At 43.9% G+C, this 17,580-nt stretch overlaps 1 protein-coding gene across 7 annotated transcripts in view; it reads left to right on the plus strand.

Moving 5' to 3' along the window:
• Nucleotides 1–9,270: 9,270 nt before the first annotated feature.
• NDST2 (N-deacetylase and N-sulfotransferase 2) overlaps nucleotides 9,271–17,580 on the plus strand; it is a 103,272-nt gene continuing 94,962 nt past the window's right edge. For 2 of the 7 annotated variants that reach the window (XM_083440372.1, XM_083440371.1), the window contains exon 1: nucleotides 9,399–9,582. The gene's annotated coding sequence lies outside the window, so the exon portion shown is untranslated. Of the gene's footprint in view, nucleotides 9,583–10,309; nucleotides 10,552–17,580 lie in introns of those variants that run through there. The other 5 variants (XM_083440374.1, XM_083440370.1, XM_083440369.1 and 2 more) reach the window with 5 other exon arrangements.

Here is a 17,580-nt window from a genome sequence, read left to right on the forward strand (position 1 = left end):
TATTGCAAATCTCTTGCCTTTTTATGGGGACAAAATAGGTATGAAGTCTAGTGTGGTGTATGCAACTAAATCATGTTGCATTACATTAGACCCAGTGTTGTTTGATGATACATCAAGTGCCTTGTCATTCTTTTTTTTACTTTTTCTGTGTTCAGTTTTGGTGATGATTGATTCTGGAGATCTTGAGTGGAAAATGGGGAGAGCTGGCTCTAGGTTTTGGTGGACCATTGGTAGGCTTCTCTTCTCTTTATTTTAAGGCAAAAAGAGAGTGCAAAGAGCTCTGAAAGGACTTCTCCAAACGGAATGAATGGACGTTAAAATGGCAAATGCAATTCAGTGAAAACAGGTGTAAATCGATGCATGCCGGGGCAGAGAATTTTCATTTCACTTATACGCTCATGAGGTCTGAACTGGTGGTGGGTGACCAGAAAGGCACCTTGATGTTGATCCAGGGTGCAGCAGCTGTGAACAAGGCAAATTCCATGGTAGGGATCAATAGGAAAGGAATTGAAAATACAACTGCCAGTATAATAATGCCATTGTTGTTATTATTACAGGCAGCTCTGTATCACGAAGTTTTTAAAGTTTGATCTTTTATTATGTTTCAATATATGCTGTAAGCCGCCCAGAGTGGCTGGGAAAACCCAACCAGATGGGCGGGATATAAATAATAAAATTATAATAATTATAATAATACAAATCTATGGTGTGACCACATTTGGAATACTGTGTACAGTTCTTACTGCCCCACCTCAAGAAGGGCATTGTAGAGTTGGGAGAAGGCTCAAAAAAGAACAGCCAAATTACTAAGAGGATGAAGCAACTCTTCTATGAAGAAAGGTTGCAGTCTTTGGTACTTTTTAGTTCAGAGGAAAGGCAGGTGACATGACAGTAGTTTATAAAATTGTGCATGGTATTAAAAAAAAAAAAGAGCGGAATTTTTTCTCCCTGTCTCATGACACCAGAACTTGTGGACAATCCAGTAAAGCTGAATGTTGGAAGATTCAGGACAGGTAAAAGAATTTCTTCATGCAGCACATGGTACAGCACATGTTAAAATTATAGCCCTATCTTTCACAGGAGGCAGTGATGGCCACCCATTTGCATGGCTTCAGGAGATTAGACCGTTTCATGGAGGACCAGGCTATCATTGACTACCAGCCATGAGGTCTATGTTCTATCTCCACAGTCAGAGGTGTCACATCCCTGAATACCAGCCACTAGAAATCACAGGTGAGCAGAATGCTCTTGCACTCAGGTCAAGCTTGTAGGTTTCCCCTAGGCTTCTGGCTGCCCACTGTGAGAAAAGGATGCTAGACTGTGAGAACAGGATGTTAGATGTGCCATGTAGCTGATGCAGCATTCTATTCCTGTGTTCCTCAGCACAGTGTGGTCCCTCGCCAAGAGAATGGACAGGTGGCCAGGACTCCTCCTTTCTGCCACCTGCTAACTCTTCCATAGAGACAAGAATGTGAGTAGATGACAGTAGTAGCAAGGAACAGCCATTACTTGCTCATTCTTCTCCTGTCGTCTTTTGGGCTGTTGTACGAATTCAGCGCAGAGGGAAAGAACAGGTGATAACACCGTGGGGGGCTGTTCATCCCACCACTGACTCACCTGCTCAGGAGCAGATCAGGAGTCAGCATTGGGGCACTCCAGGGCCTCTTCATCTGCCTGAAAATGCCAACTACTGACACTACCCTTGGGGGAATTGTTGCTTGCCAGGACTGCTTTGTTAAAATACAGAAGAAGAGGCCTCGTTACTGGTTGTAAAGGTACGTTTGGAAGACAACAGCATGTCCTCTTGTTCTTCACCTGAGCACCCACTGAGTTGAATGAACTTGTGTTGGACTATCATGCACTTTTTTCCTTTTTTGTTCACCCAAACCTACTTGACCTATTGCTTGCAAAATGGCTATCCTGTTTCACCTTCATATGCTATTATCGTAACAAGTGTTTGAAAAGAACGGTGGCTGTGTTTGTCAATTCATTAGTGGGACAGGTGTTTAAACCTCTGCTTGTTGCTACAGTGGTACCTCAGGTTACAAACACTTCAGGTTACAGACTCCGCTAACCCAGAAATATTACCTCGGGTTAAGAACTTTGCTTCAGGATGAGAACAGAAATTGCACCGCGGTGGCAGCGGGAGGCCCCATTAGGTAAAGTGGTACCTCAGTTAAGAACAGTTTCAGGTTAAGAACGGACCTCCAGAACGAATTAAGTTCTTAACCCGCGGTACCACTGTACTTGCTTCTATCCCAAAGACTCGGGGTGGATAATAAAGTTTATAATAACAACATTTTCACCCAGTACCAAGGTAATCATATATAAACTGAGCCAGCACCTTTTATTGTGGTAGTTCCGAGTGTCCCTCAGTTAAGAGGAGACATGAAACTTTTGTAATCTCAACATTATTTGGTGTAAACTATATGCATTTCTTCCTGAAGAAAGGACTGAGAATTACAACCTAGGTCTTTAGGACGATATGTCCAAGGTTTGTATATGGCAACATGTTTAACTTGCCAGAAAAATTGAAAAATTAAGGTTGCCGGGAAAAGCAGTTGAATTGAAAGGAGGTTCATAATTGTTCTGTATCTTTGGTCATAAGGTGCTTTCGCATAGATGATAACACCTTCCACTAGATTGCACTAACCATCTTGAGTGCAGCAGTTGTCACCGGAAATGCTGCATTTAATGCCAATGGAGACTGTTGTCAAGTCTTTTTTTAAAAAAAAAGAGAGGAAGAAGCTGTCATGGGCCTAGATTTCCAGCGTTGAGGGTAACCCTTCCAGTTTATGTGTATTGAACTGTAATTCATTGCATAGTGCATATATAAAATGGAACCCCGGGCTTGCTAATGAAGTATTAGTAGTAAATGCTAATAATTTTGTACTTATTAAACAACATTGCACTGAATGAAGCCTGTTCTTCGGGGGGGGGGGGGAGCCTTTATTCACGATGATTTTCCAGGAAGCCAAGTATGTGACCACTCCCTAGACTGCTGAAATCCTCAGGCCTTTTGCTTCTGTTCTGGGAGTAATACGTTTCATGAGATTATCTCCATTAATCCAGAAGTATTCAGAGTAGATTAATTTGTAGAATTAGTTCAGAACTAATAAGATGGAATTCTAACAGAGAAAAAAAAATGAATGAATGAAGCCTATGAGTGTTCTATGTCAGGATTGTATAAACTTGAATCAACAAAGGAGAGCAGGGAGGATGTTGTGGCTGCAGAAAATAATAGCAGATGTAGCCTTTGACATCTAAGGAGCTTATTTAGTTCATTTTAGCCAAATAAAGTGCAGAGGGGGTCAAGGAATACCATTCAAATCCAAAAGTGAGTGACTTTCGTTTGTCTCTCTAGGTTACTTTAGACAAAGCAAGTAACAGCATAACAGTTTTTACCCCAAAATAAAAACTTCTTAGCCAAAGGGTTCTCAAATCTAGATAATAGCTTTGGAATGGTAACGGAAAAGATTTGACTGCAGAAATGTTTGAGAGCAATGGCTGTTAGCCACAGTAGTGAATCTTCTATCTCCACTGTGCCTCGGAATACAAGTTGTTGGGAACAGCCGGTGCAGAAAGTGCCGCTTGCAGGCTTTCTGCGGGCAGCTGGGATTGGCCATTGAGAGAACACAGCGCTCAACTAGATGGGCCTTTGGCCTGATCCAGCAAGCTATTATGAAATGGACTTAAAAGCTTCTTCCCCTCCATTAAATTGATGTGCAATGCTGTGCATTAGGAAGGGTGATGAATACATGAATTTTTCATGCATGGCAGATAAAAAGAAAATACATTTCTTGGTCTGGTTTACGTATGATGATACTGAGTCACAGAACTCGTGGTTTCCAAACAACCTTTTAGGAACCTAGACGCAGAGGATGTTAGAAATGGGCCACACACCTGTTTTATGCTGGTTCTCTACTCATTTTTAGTTGCATTGTCATATTGTATAAACGACTCTTTTCTTGTTTTAGTAGCTGACAAACTGAAGCTTTTGCGATGTACGCAGAAGGCTTTCCTTTCCTGAGCCACGGAATATGAGGCATATTGGAACAAAGACTGCACACTCAAAGTGGGCTTTGTGCCATCAGTTTTGCACCCTATGCCTCCAAAGCTCTTGCAGCACGATACATAGGGGTTTCTCATTTCATTCCGACAGCCGCCTTGTGTGGAAGGCTAGGTCGAGAGCACACTAGTTAGCTTCATGCCTGAGTGGCAATTTGAATCTGAAATTCCCTGGGACAAGTCCAACACACTATTTACTACACTGAATTGGATCTCAGTCATGCTCATTTGCTGGGGGCGGGGGGGGGGGGAGACGACGACACATTGCAATGAGTTTAGATGTGTATGTATCTAAAGCATGGGAAGAGGAGACCCAATTCTGCAGGTCACAGTCTGTTGTGTTTGTACCACTTCAGTCTTTCATTATGTACTTTTGGGTTGATGGATTTATTGGGTTTTAGAATCCCTGTGGTGTATTGATATTAATTAAATTTAAAAAGCAAGGAGGATGTACTCAGGATCCTAAGAGTTTAAGACATAACTCATCTTTATTAATGTACTCCTGAATATTTCTACTTGCCTAAAGAAGGCAAGGGACGCGGGCGGCGCTATGGGTTAAACCACAGAGCCTAGGGCTTGCCAATCAGAAGGTCAGCGGTTCGAATCCCCGTGACAGGGTGAGCTCCCGTTGCTCGGTCCCTGCTCCTGCCAACCTAGCAGTTCGAAAGCACGTCAAAGTGCAAGTAGATAAATAGGTACTGCTCCGGCGGGAAGGTAAACAGTGTTTCCATGCGCTGCTCTGGTTCACCAGAAGCGGCTTAGTCATGCTGGCCACATGACCTGGAAGCTGTACGCCGGCTCCCTCGGCCAATAAGGCAAGATGAGTGCCGCATCCCCAGAGTCGGTCATGACTGGACCTAATGGTCAGGGGTCCCTTTCCCTTTACCCTAAAGAAGGCAAGTACCTTGCTCATTCATATCAAAACCCATCTCTTAAGCATCCCTGCAACAAGCGGGGAACTAGATGGTTCTCCAGAAACCAGCCAGTGGTCTACAGACATGGGCAACTTTTTTCTGTCAAGGGCTGTATGCTGGTGGTGGGTGGAGGCAGAGCCAAAGTGAGTCGAGCATCCCATTTCTCCACCCTCTCTCTCTTTCCCACTCCTTTCCCCCTTTGTTGGCATATCTGTATAACTTTGCTTTAATCCTCCTGGCACCAAATATGACCAGACGCATATTGTGTAACAATTCCAGTGTTAATGCATGCTGAAATTTTCATCCCATTTGCCCACACTGTACTCTTGTTATTTTAAGTCCACATTACATATGAGACAATAAGAGGTTTTCCTCACACCCATTGCTATCAAAACCTTATAAGTAATCAATAGCGTATCTTTTATTTTCATTCAGTTTGTTTGAATAAATGGTTACCACACAGTTCTGATAAATGGTTACCACACAGTTAAAAAGAATGCCTTCTAAATGTCATAAAATGCATAGCATCAATTAGTTTATATAGGAACAAATATTAAGCTTGGCGTCAAAAACTTATGCTACCGTTTAACACTAGCTTATCCAAAATCAAACAGCTCAAAAATGGAGTTTCTCATGCACTTCCTTATCTTTTTCTGCTTCTCCTATTTCCTGTTTCAAATATACTTAGATTGCAATCCTATAACATTTTCCCGGGAGTACAATTTCTACTACTTTGCATTGGTATACTCTTGCTATTTGAGACACACATCAATGCAGGAAATTCATTGCGTTTAAGTAACCCCAGTGGGCCAGTGCATTTAGAAGTGAAAAGTGCTGCGTAATACAGGCAGTGGTGTGCAAGGGGAGGGATAAGACCCCCAAACCTTCTCCATCCTTGACAAATACAGTATCAGAATCCTGCTTACAAGCCACTTAGGGTTGTGAACTGTTGCCCATTTAAACATGTTCCCTTCCCACTGCACCTTTCATTTTTTAAAAAGGCAGCCTTGACCTGTACTGAAAACTGGAGTTCTGATTACAAAGTTGCCATGGAAACCTCGCCTTCCTCATCTAAGCTATTCATTGGCTGCCTGACCTGGCACAAACCTTTTCTTGTTCTGTGTTCTCCTTATGTGACATGACAGGGCTATCAATGATCTGCACCACCGAGAGGTAACGGTATGTTTTTAGGTTAACACTATCGGGTTTTCACTCGGAGGTACCCATAAATGCTCAGCCACTGAATCCCCTCATGCTACAAGGTTGCTGAAGGATTACTGTAGAATAGAATCTTCCTTACCCAAAAGCATTTCATATATCCCACTCCAGAACAGGAGTGTCATTCCATATTTCAGTATAGCAGGGGAAGGCAAGATTTCAAGGTTCAGTTCGATTTAGCCTAGGCCTGAATAAATCCAAGATTTGTTCTATAGAGATACTATGGCACCTCCTCCTCACTTCATAGCAGCAAGAGATTGAGGTGGTCATGAGATATGGACTGAAACACTGAAGGGAGTACAACCTTCCTGCACTCTCTAAATTTATTATTGCCCCCCCCCCAATCATTTCTCTGTATGATTCTACCACCCCACCACCACTGCTTTATGAATACTTATTTTAAACAGTTTTAATAACACCCTTCATCAAACTGCTTCTAGTTTCAGTAGCGAGCTGTGGCTCACGTATTTCTGATGTGTACAGAATCACAGAATTGTAAGTTGGAAGGGACCCAAAGGATCAAAGCCAGCGCTCTCTCTATGGGCTTGAACCACCAACCTTCTGGCTCACAGCCAGCCACACTGACCTCTTTGTGCCACCTGAGATACTTCACATCCAGTTAGAACCTGAAATACTCTTAGTGTCTCATACAGTCGTATGAACTTGGGAGTCTGATGAGCAAGGCTGCTGCTGTCTTACTACAGGAAATCATTTTAACACCTAAAGTGCTGCTGCCTGCTGAATGAAATAGTTGCTGTCATCCATCCTTTGAAGTTTTCCTGGTGTCTTAAGTCTGCTTCTTCTGTTCCTCTGAACTAAAAGCTGGAAACAGTGTTTTTATTGAACTCTGTAATTCACATCTGTGGCGGTGTCACTACCCAATATATAATCATGACCTCAACAAGTTGTCACATTTTCTTTTCCGCTGTTCTTGCGGCCAAGTTTTTATACCAAGGCACACCTCTGAAAGCCACAACCGGTACCTTCTGCTCTAAATAAAACCTGGTGTTGGCCAATTGCAGAAATGCAGCTCAATTCAGACAAATGCAGTCATCCCTGGCAAGCAGACACTGGTGGGTTTTATGATAATTAAACTATAGACAAGATCACTTCAATCTACCTAAAACCAAATCAAGCAGACAGTTACGTTAATTTACATGTGCCCAGAGGTCAACCAAAACAGGTTTACAACCCTTTCCAAAAGTGCTTTGGGCTTTGGAGTGGTTTGGGCTTTGGAGTGCCTACACTGGAAGAGAAAAATTGTCAACCTGCCCATGTACACTTAACGTATGCTGCCTGTCCCTGCCTCTAAACAGTCATGCATTAGCAGGTTAGCATGGTTTGCAAAGAAAAAGCTCCTGTATATGGGCTTCCATGCTATTGGAACACCAGATTGGGAATAGGCTTTTCCTTTGCAAGGCTAGGAAGCTTGCCGGGCGCAGGAATAAGAGCATGAGTGCGATGCTCCCTTCATGAGTTAATCTTGTGCTAGTTTTTTCTACTTACAAGGGTCATCTAGTCGAACCCGCTGCAATGCAGGAATCTTAGCTAGATAATGCATAACAGATGGCCATCCAATGGCTGCTCAAAAACCTCCAAGAAAGGATGGTAGAATGGAGAGCATCATTTCACTGCAAGTGAGGGTGCATTTTTTAAAAAAAATCTAGAATAAGAAAACACACACACACACAGCCAGAACGTTTATAGACCAGCTCCACCCCTGCTGTGCTAATTTTCTACTTGCAAAGAGAGATTTCATTCTTTGAGGCAGAAAACATTCACACAAAAATGCAATCAGCAACCCGCCCTACATCCTGTTGTACCACCGTTGTACCACCTCCAGCCTCCTTATTAAACATTACCTGACATACTCAGAAGGTAAAATTAAAAACCCCTCAATTTCCAAAGAACAGTTTATGTGCTTCTTCATCAAACGCAGGCATACCAAGCTAAACGTCCAGTCACAAAACATAATAGCCGATTTGAATTCCTCACAGTGGGAAACATATTTTTAAGACGCCTCGCCGAAGGAAATTGCAAAAACTAGTCTCGCACCCTACAGTCGTGTGGGGCTTATTAACACATATTAACAAACGTGGTTCACATATTCACAACCTAAGTGCAGAGGTTGCAGCATTTCCATCTCAAGAGGGGCTTGTTCTTGGCAGCAGCTCAGCATTGCATGAGGGGGCATCCTCAGCGCCATCTCTGTGCCTCTGCCCCGGCTCGTTATCCCAGATCTGCAACCATATTTAGGGGGACATAAAAGGATGAAAGGTGGTGCTGTGTGTTAAACCACAGAGCCTAGGACTTGCCGATCAGAAGGTCGGCAGTTCGAATCCCCGCGATGGGGTGAGCTCCCGTTGCTCAGTCCCTGCTCCTCCCAACCTAGCAGTTCAAAAGCACAGCAAAGTGCAAGTAGATAAATAGGTACCGCTCCAGCGGGAAGGTAAACGCACTTCTCTGGTTTGCCAGAAGCAGCTTAGTCATGCTGGCCACATGATCCGGAAGCTGTATGCTGGCTCCCTCGGCCAATAAAGCGAGATGAGCGCTGCAACCCCAGTCGGTCACGACTGGACCTAATGGTCCCTTTACCTTTACCTAAAAGGATGAAAACACACGCATAGATGTATTTCAACTCTCCCAACATCCCCCAAAGGCGTGCTCCTCCATGGTCTCCTGAGATCATAGCATAGCATTGTTAAAAGTTGGAGGGTCGTATCTGAAGTCTAATCCCCTTGGCAATAGCAAGGAATCTTTTACTTAGCCTGGGGCTCGAACCCACAAAACCCTCCGATGTCAGTCAAGCGCTCTACCGACTGAGCTATCCCAGATGTCAACTATATACATATGTGCGTGTGTAGCTTTTTTTAATAAAATAGTACCTTGATAGTAATACCCCCAAAAAAGAAAGAAAAAAAGCTTTGCGGGGGGGGGGGGGAGTCGATGCCTTTTCACAACTCCCTTTTCTAAAAAAATTTATTATTATTCCTGACGAGGCTCTGTGGAGGGTGAGGAGACGCTATCTCCCTCCGCAGGGTTCCCGCTTGAGCCGCCAGGCCGCCGGCCGGGGATTCCTCGCCCCTTCGCGGCAGCTTCCGAGCGGAGGCGGGACCGGGAAGGCGGGCGGGCGGGCGGGGGTCTCCGCCGTCTCCTCCTCCTCCTCCGCGGCCTGGCCTGCCTTGTTCCCTCCCACCCGCCCGAGTGGAAGATGGCGGCGGAGCGCAGCGGCAGCCGCGGTCTCGGCGCGCGGCCTGAGGGACCCGAGCAGCGGCCCGAAGCGGCCCGGCCCGTGGGCCGAACCTAGCGAGGCCGGCGAGTGGGCAGTTCCGGCGGCTCCAGCTGCTGCTGCTGCCCGGTGTCGTCGTCTTCTCCGCCGCAGGTGAGGGGAGCGGCGGCGGGGCCGGCGCAAATAATACCAGCCGAGATTTGTCTTAAGCTCTGAGGGGGAGCCGAGCGAGCGTGGGTTGCCGAGGAGGCCGCGAGAAGGGAAGGAGTCCCGGCTCGGTGTGAGGGTAGACGGAACGGGATAGCTTCGCCGGGCGTCCGGGTTGGTGGTTCTCACGTTCTTCCCCTGCGCCCGTGTTTCTGCCCCCGTGTCCCCTCTCGGCTCGGCGTGGCGTATCGGCTTCCAATGTCGGGAGAGGGAGAGAGAGCCCCGTTCAAATCCCCTGCTCAGCCCCGAAGCTGACGGGGTGACCTTGTGGGGAGCCTCGGTGGCTCAGCCTAAGCTACCTCGCAGGCTTGTTTTATTATTATTAATAATAATAATTTATTGCTATAGATATATCCGTAGCCAGACTCGTTGGGCTGTAGCCCAAGTCTATGGACAGCACTGGGGAATTGGAACAGATCAATAGGTTATCTTTTTAGGCGTCTTGGTCTCAAGCTGCTTAGGGCTTTGTATCTTGAGCAAAGTGACACCTTCAATATATACTGTACATAGAGAGAGGGTTTAATTGATTCTCGGTTACAAACGAATCCTATAGAAAGAGAGGGGGAAATAAATAATACTGTACCCACAATGACCCACAACAGGTTGGAGTACAGAACCCTTACCCCCTCCAAAAGGGAATATAACAGAAGCAAATCCCAGTTGAGGTTCATTGGATGTGCAGCGGTCAGATAAAAGTGTCCTTTCACAGGCTTGTTGTGAGGCGGAATACCCATATTTGGGTAATATGGCTCTTGGAGCGAGGACAAAATTGCCCATCCTCCAAATACCTTAAATGTTCAGTAGGTACCTGAATCAGTATAGGTTTATTCGGGACTTTTTTTTTCAGCCGGAAGTCACCGGAACTCAGTTCCGGCACCTCTCAGGTGGGCGCCATTGCCATTATCGGAGAACAAGGTGAGTTCCGCCACCTCTTTTTCTGGAAAAAAAAGAGCACTGGGTTTATTACAGTGGTACCTCTAGTTACGAACTTAATTTGTTCTGGATGTCCGTTCTTAACCTGAAACTGTTCTTAACTAGAGGCGTGCTTTCGCTAATGGGGGCCTCTTGCTGCCGCTGCGCCGTCGGCACACGATTTTCGTTCTCATCCTGGGGCAGAGTTCTCAACTCTTCCAGGTTAGCGAAGTTTGTAACCTGAGGCATTTGTAACTTGATGTACCACTGATATTATTATTATTATTATTATTATTATTATTATTATTATGCACCCCCTTGGCTCAGCTACTGTGCAAGAGAACCTCCCACACTGCCCTAAATCTGGCACTGAGAATCCAGGCAAGCAGGAGGCCTTCCCTGCACTATACCCCATGCTGTTTTTTCCAGCAGCGCTGGACCCGCTGGAGGATGGCCAGTTATTGGACATGCACATATAGGGAGAGGCACTCCCTCAAATATTTTAGGTGTGTTGAGCACCAGGTAAGAGAACTAAGAGAAAGCAACAATCAGGTGTGTAGGGAATCTGATTGGGTTTCAGTGGGTGCATGAAGTTACTGAGAAAAAGAAACATGTATGAGATAAGAGATCGTAGAGAGAGTGCAAGAGGAGATATTGCTCACTGGTGAAACACATGCTTAGAAAGGATGTCTTGCAAGAGGCCTTGTAAAGACTTTAAAAGGTTGCTGCCAGTTTGAGTGTGCTGTACAGGCCTGGCCTAGACTAACCAGTGGCCTGACTCTATATAAAATTCTTTGATATTTTCATAAATGTTTTAGATTAGACATTTTCTTTCTTACAATGCAATCCTAACCACGTCTACTCAGAAGTCCTATTGAATTCTAATGGGGTTAGTGGAGTTGCAATGCAGCTGTACTTACTTAATATAAGAATTTATGCTTCACATTTAAAATAATTCCCAAGGGGGATTACAACACGGAAATAAAAAGCAGAATAAAAACATTAAACACACCACTAGAAGCATCAACATCTGTAAAGTAGTAGGGCAGTCTGAGATAAAACTTGATTAAATTAAAGGTTTGGAGGGGGGGATATTTGGCTGGTGCAAAAATTACACTGAAGTAAGCATGGGGGCAGCCTCCCTGGGGACAGCATCCAGGTTGTTGCCACAAGAAGACCCAACCCCTGGCAGCTACCCATCTCCTCAGATGAGATGGGAACCTGGAGTAGCACCTCCATTGAAGATGGACAACCACATATGGAGACAGATGATCCTTCAGGTACCCTGGTCCCAAGCTGTAAAGGGGTTCAAAGATCAACACAGCACTTTGAACTGAGTCCACAAATGGCCCAAAAGCCAATGCAGCTGATGGAGTTCAGTTATGATAATAATTTCCAGACCTATACAGCTACAACTGGTGTGTGTGTGTGTGTGTAGCGGCTTATTGGACTGGATTCAGCTGTTGTAGCCACAAGTGAACTGTTTACTCTGTCCTGCTTTGCTTGCTGTCGGTCTCCCTATCTTTTTTCTTCTTGCCTGAGAACACCAGCTTTACACTGCTGGCACGAAAGAGCCTGCCTCTGCTGCTCTGACTGACAGCTGTGTTGGTCTTGGCTTGCAGGGGAGAGCAGGAAGAGCCCCAATTGCAGTTGTTCTGTGTAAGAGGAGGGTTGGTTGTGGGAGAAGTAGCAAACCAGGTAAGGAACATACAGCATGTTCTGTATGCTGCCCCCCCCCCCCAGCACTTTGAGGACACAATGGTAGCAGAGAATAAGTGCTTATTCACCTTCATCACTGCCACAGAGTAAGCATAATAATGGCTTGCTATGATTTCATGAGACTTTGAGTGAGTTTTCCATCTCTTCTGGCCCAGCCATTTGTGGAGATAGGCACATGTTCTTTAAGTTTTTTCATAGGGAAGATGAAAGAGTGCTTTCCATCTTCTGTTCTCCTTGAGTGCCCCATTAGTACAATCTTGGGAGTTGTGCTTCCAAATGAATGTGTTGGATGCCATTAGGCTTGGGATAAGGTAATGGTACTTGATTATTATTTGAACTTCTAGCTTGCCCCAGGACTTGGGATACGGAGCATAACTAGAATAACCAGCAAAACCAGAATAGATTCTAAAAGAAAATGTTACCAAGTTGTGAACTAATGAGCTAAAGTTTGTTCTCTTCTCCACCCTCCTGGAGGACTGGGATAATTTGTCTCTGGGGATTCATTTTTCAGAAAAAAAAGTATGTGTGTATCCAATATTTGTCTCATCTCTCCCTTGCAGCGTTTGAGTTTTGCTGGTATATTTTTACCAGCCGATGTTTTCAGCAACTAATGAGCTCTGATTTGCTGCTGTTTCCTTTCATCAGGTGCTTTTGATTGCTTTTCTATGTTGCTTTTAGTTCTACATTTTAAATATAGTCTCTCATTGTAGGAAAGAACCTCAAAATTGTAGCTTAGATGGAAGTGCTATTGATTTGAATTTATATTTATTTAAAATTGTTTGGTTACTACAATGCCTAAGCATGTGTCATAACAGGAGAGACTTGAAGGAATTCAGAGCGAATGCTTGGATAGTGATATTACACATTTCAACTACAACTTTCTTTCCATTTGAATATTTGTGTGGATGTGGTTCATGGCAGCTGTAAATTCTTCACAGAAGGATATATAGGAATTAAAACAAAGAACTTGATTCTAGGGTTGGCATGCAAGTCAATCAGTTGCCTATTTCCCCACTGTCAACCTTTCTTATTTAATTATACTGTCTTTTGTCTGCAATAACAGGAGCGAGTTCTGTTTGTCTCCTAGCTTTGCATTAGTTGAGGCCATGCTGAGTAGTATAGTATAGCTTCTAGAAGCCACATGCTATAACTGCAAGCATCTCTGCAAGATACAGTGGTGAAAGGTCATGGCTTTAAAGGTCACGTTTTTAAAAAAGGGTTTGTGCCAAGTCTGCTCCAGAATAAAAATGAAAGGGTGGAATTCTGTATCTGTCCATCAGTGAAACAGACAAAAAAAAAAGGTCCCTCCCTCCTTCAGCTCTCACTGTGCCCCTCAGATACACTCCAGATACTTGGTGGACCCTTCAGAGCAGATGCGGGTGGGGATTCAGGGAAACAAGTGGAAATTGAAATGCTATTCAGAAGTACTTGAAAATGTTCGTGTGAATGTCATTCTGGTTTTAGATAGAGAGTACTGCTCTTCACTTCTTCATATTTCTATTTTGTTTGTGAACATTTAGGGACATCATGTAGATGACACCCACTTACATTTTTTCACTCTTGTTAAATTCTGGATGTATAGTTGGTCTTGGAATGAATGCTAGAAGATGATACGGAATCAGTGAGGGATGAAATTGAAGCCTAATTGGGACAAAACAGGTTATGTTGGTAGGACAGTGTAGCTCTGGAGGTTTGTAGTTTTTTGCTTGCCTGGGCAAGGTTATACTTTCCTTGAAGTTGCATAGAAGGGTTTCCTGTGCCACACTTTTCTCCTGAATTGTCCATGGTATCCTGAGCTGTCATTTCTCTCTAACAGGGACCTGATCCCAGCCATACCTTCTTTGGTAACACCATATATTGACTCCTGTAATGTCAGTTGCACACGGGGATGCCATTGAATAATGTTTGGAGGCTGCACCTAGTGCAGAATGCTACCTTTCAGCAAGTTCAGACCTGCCTCAAGGAACATCAAGCCTTCTCTTGTGACCCAACTGCAATGACTATCTATAATATATGCTTCCATTAAAGGCTATCCCAAGACATTTTGGCACCTGAGGTGAGCCACAAAAATTTGCGCCCCCTCCCCGAGTCAGGGAAGATGATATAAGTGAAGTTCTACATCAGGAACCAGATGCAAATAAAGATCTAAAGAGGGAACAACAGTGAAAGGAGAATAGCAGCACCTCCTATTTGCCAAGAGGCCTCTGTAAAGGCCAGATCTGCTGCCCCTGTGGGTCCTGCCACCTGAGGCTGTCGGCTCACTTTGTCTCATGGATGGGCCCGGCCCTGCTTCCAGCCCCAATTCAATGTACTCGTGATTACAGTATCTTTAAATCTCTTAAAGATCTAGAGCCTACCACCCATTTGAGAGCACCTCATTCCCTTAAATCTGTAGGGAAGGCATTTTTCTTTTGCCGTGGGAAGTCTGCAAAACCACAGATTAGTGTCTTCTTTGTGGCTGTGCCCATGCACTGAAACGTGTTTCGATCAGAAGTGTGTCTGGCCACTTCACTCAGAAGGTACATGGAGGGTCTTTTGGGGACTGCAGCTGGAGGAGGATGGGAATTTGGGGAAATGGCATGGGAGAAAGATTAAATCCATCTCCCCCCAGCACCTCTGTACTGATCTAATTCAGAGCCACTGTGACTGCTTTTAGTTAAAATTGCAGTACGATCCCCAACTTGTCCTTTAGCTACTGCTCAAAGCAGCAGTTCTCAAAGGCTTTCCTTATCCCTTGCCTTTCCTGCAAGAGCATAAGAAGAATCCTGCTGAATTAGACCAAAGCATACCGTACTTCAGCATTTAGTGGGAAACCCCAGTGCAGAATACAAGCATTCTCGCACTCTCCTCGTCCCGATCACCAGCAATTGGTATTCAGAGGCGTGTTACCACTAGTACTGCAGGTAAAGGCAAGGAAAGCTGGAACTGGCCTCAAGGTGTGGGGAGCCTTGAAGCAGCAACTCCCCAAACTTTTCCTTGCTCCCACCCACTCTGACTGAAAAAGGCAAGGAGCAAGGTAACCCTCCTTATTGGGAGCCACTACCTCAAGGCACTTGGAATACCATGAAGCAGTGGTTCCAAGATGGGCAGCACATTCTTTGGCACTGTTCAGCTGCATCCTGCTCAGCTAAGGGAAGGATTATGAGATGGGGGAAGGTTAACCCCTTGTCCCAGTGGATCTTCTCTAACCCTGATGCCAGGCAGACTGGAAAATAGCTCAGCAGCAGTGAAAAGAGGGAGGGGTGCTTTGTTGGGGCTCCTGCGCAGCTAAGTGAGTGTGTGCATGTGGGTGTATATGTTTGTGTGTGCTGTGTAGGGGTGTATGCATGTATTTGTGTATATGTGGGGGGGGTGTCTGGGGTGCCCCCCCGGAAGGTTGGCTGCTCAGGATTGTTGCCTCTCCTCTTTTAATCAGGGTAATAGGTTATATTAAATGGATTCCAACCCATTTTAAAATCAATGGTTTAATTGATTAAACATTAATAGATTTTATTACTAATTAACATATTTCACTCTTAGCACAGCCTCCTAGTGGTGCCAAAATTAAAAATAATTGATGGCACATTTTCAAAGCTAAGCAGGGTCCAGTATGGTTTCAAATTGGGTGTGGGACCATGTGTTGAGATCCCTGTATTGTCATGTGGTGGACCTGCCCCAAGGTGAAAGACTTCTGGGAAAAGATTTATAATGAATTGAAAAAAATGATGAAATATACATTTATAAAGAAACCAGAGGCCTTTCTTCTTGGAATAACAGGTTTGGAATTGCCCAAGAAGGATGTTAAATTATTTTTGTATGCCACAACCGCTGCTCGAATCTTACTAGCCAAGAAGTGGAAAACGCAAGAACTACCAACTGTGGAAGAATGGCAGATGAAGATGAGGGACTTTATGGAACTAGCTGACCTTACTGCTTAAAAACTATTGCTTTAGTAATATATAATCAGATAGAACCAAGGTTTATTTAATTGGGTCATACACCTATCCATTTTGATTTGTGCTTTTTTTCTTTAAAGAATCATGTTCAGAAAATGTTCTTTGCCATTTTTGTCAAATTCCAATGTAAACATCTAAATCTCAAAAAATGGAATAGCATTGCTTAGCACCTTCACTGTGATGATGAGGATTTATATAGCCTGTTCTTTACGCTAAAGTCACAATGATTTCAACTGAAACATTAAAAACAGTTAAAACATATTACAATCACAAAAGTAGGCTGGGTCTGAGAAATATACATCTCATTAATACACATGGTACGTTAATGCCTTCTGGAACAGCTTCTTTGAATGTGTTTCTAATTGTGCCATACAGAATTGCTCTCTTCTGGTGACATTTGGGTTGCTGTTCTTAGTTACAGTACTGCAAAAGTGGAGGCTAATTTGTTGTCTATGGGCACATCTCATTCTTCCCATACAGTCCTAGATTTCACTTTATAACAAATGCTGACTGTAAAAAAAAAGAAAAAGCCATATTATATTCTGATAGACAGTCAGTAGCTATATACTAGCTTGCGTGTTTGTAGACTGTGCAAGATTGGGGCACACATGTCAGGAAGTAGCTCCAGCAAGCCTCAGGGTCACATAATCCCACAAAAGCTGGGAGGAGGTAATTGAAAGCTTTTGCTTTTAGTTAGCCACAGTTTCCTGTGTGATCCAAACTGTGAACTATGGGTAACACAAACTATGGTTAGTTTAAACCCAGCCAGCCTCAGAAGCCATGGTTTGAAATTGGCTTGTTTTAAATTAAAACTTCATTTCCTCAGCTGTGAGAAAGGACCCTGGGGGAGCTCACAAGCTCAAGGCTCATTGTGGCTCATTCCTTCTCATTCAGGAATGTGAGACGGTTTAGTGTAGCATGTTAACTCTTGTCTTAATTGTCTCATATTGGGACACGGCATGAAAATATCCTCATTAGCAGGGCTGTTCAGAAAGTGCTCTTTGTTTGACCTGATGGTCTCTATGTATTTTAGTTGGATACCTTATTCTTGCATTGTTTGTGGCTTGTGATATAAAGGTACCGGTAGTTCTTCAATTCCATAGCAGCATGTTATCAAATAATTAGACTTCTCTCTTGATTATATTGAAAGAAATTGTTGTTAGGGCTCCAATGCTTAATTGATTATTTTAAAAAAAATGAAGGGTTTTTAATCAGCTGAATGGTGCTCCTGATAAATCATTTTAAAAGCCTATTATTTTGAGTACAAGTACTTGTAAAAACTGCAGATGGCAAGTACCATCTTAAGAAGAATTTCCTCTTGCCTCTTCTATAAACTTTCTTGCATTTCTCGTAAGATGGAAATAGCTAATAAAAGTTT

This window comes from Podarcis tiliguerta (assembly GCF_965153285.1).
Source record: "Podarcis tiliguerta genome assembly, chromosome: 5".
NCBI classification, from domain to species: domain Eukaryota; kingdom Metazoa; phylum Chordata; class Lepidosauria; order Squamata; family Lacertidae; genus Podarcis; species Podarcis tiliguerta.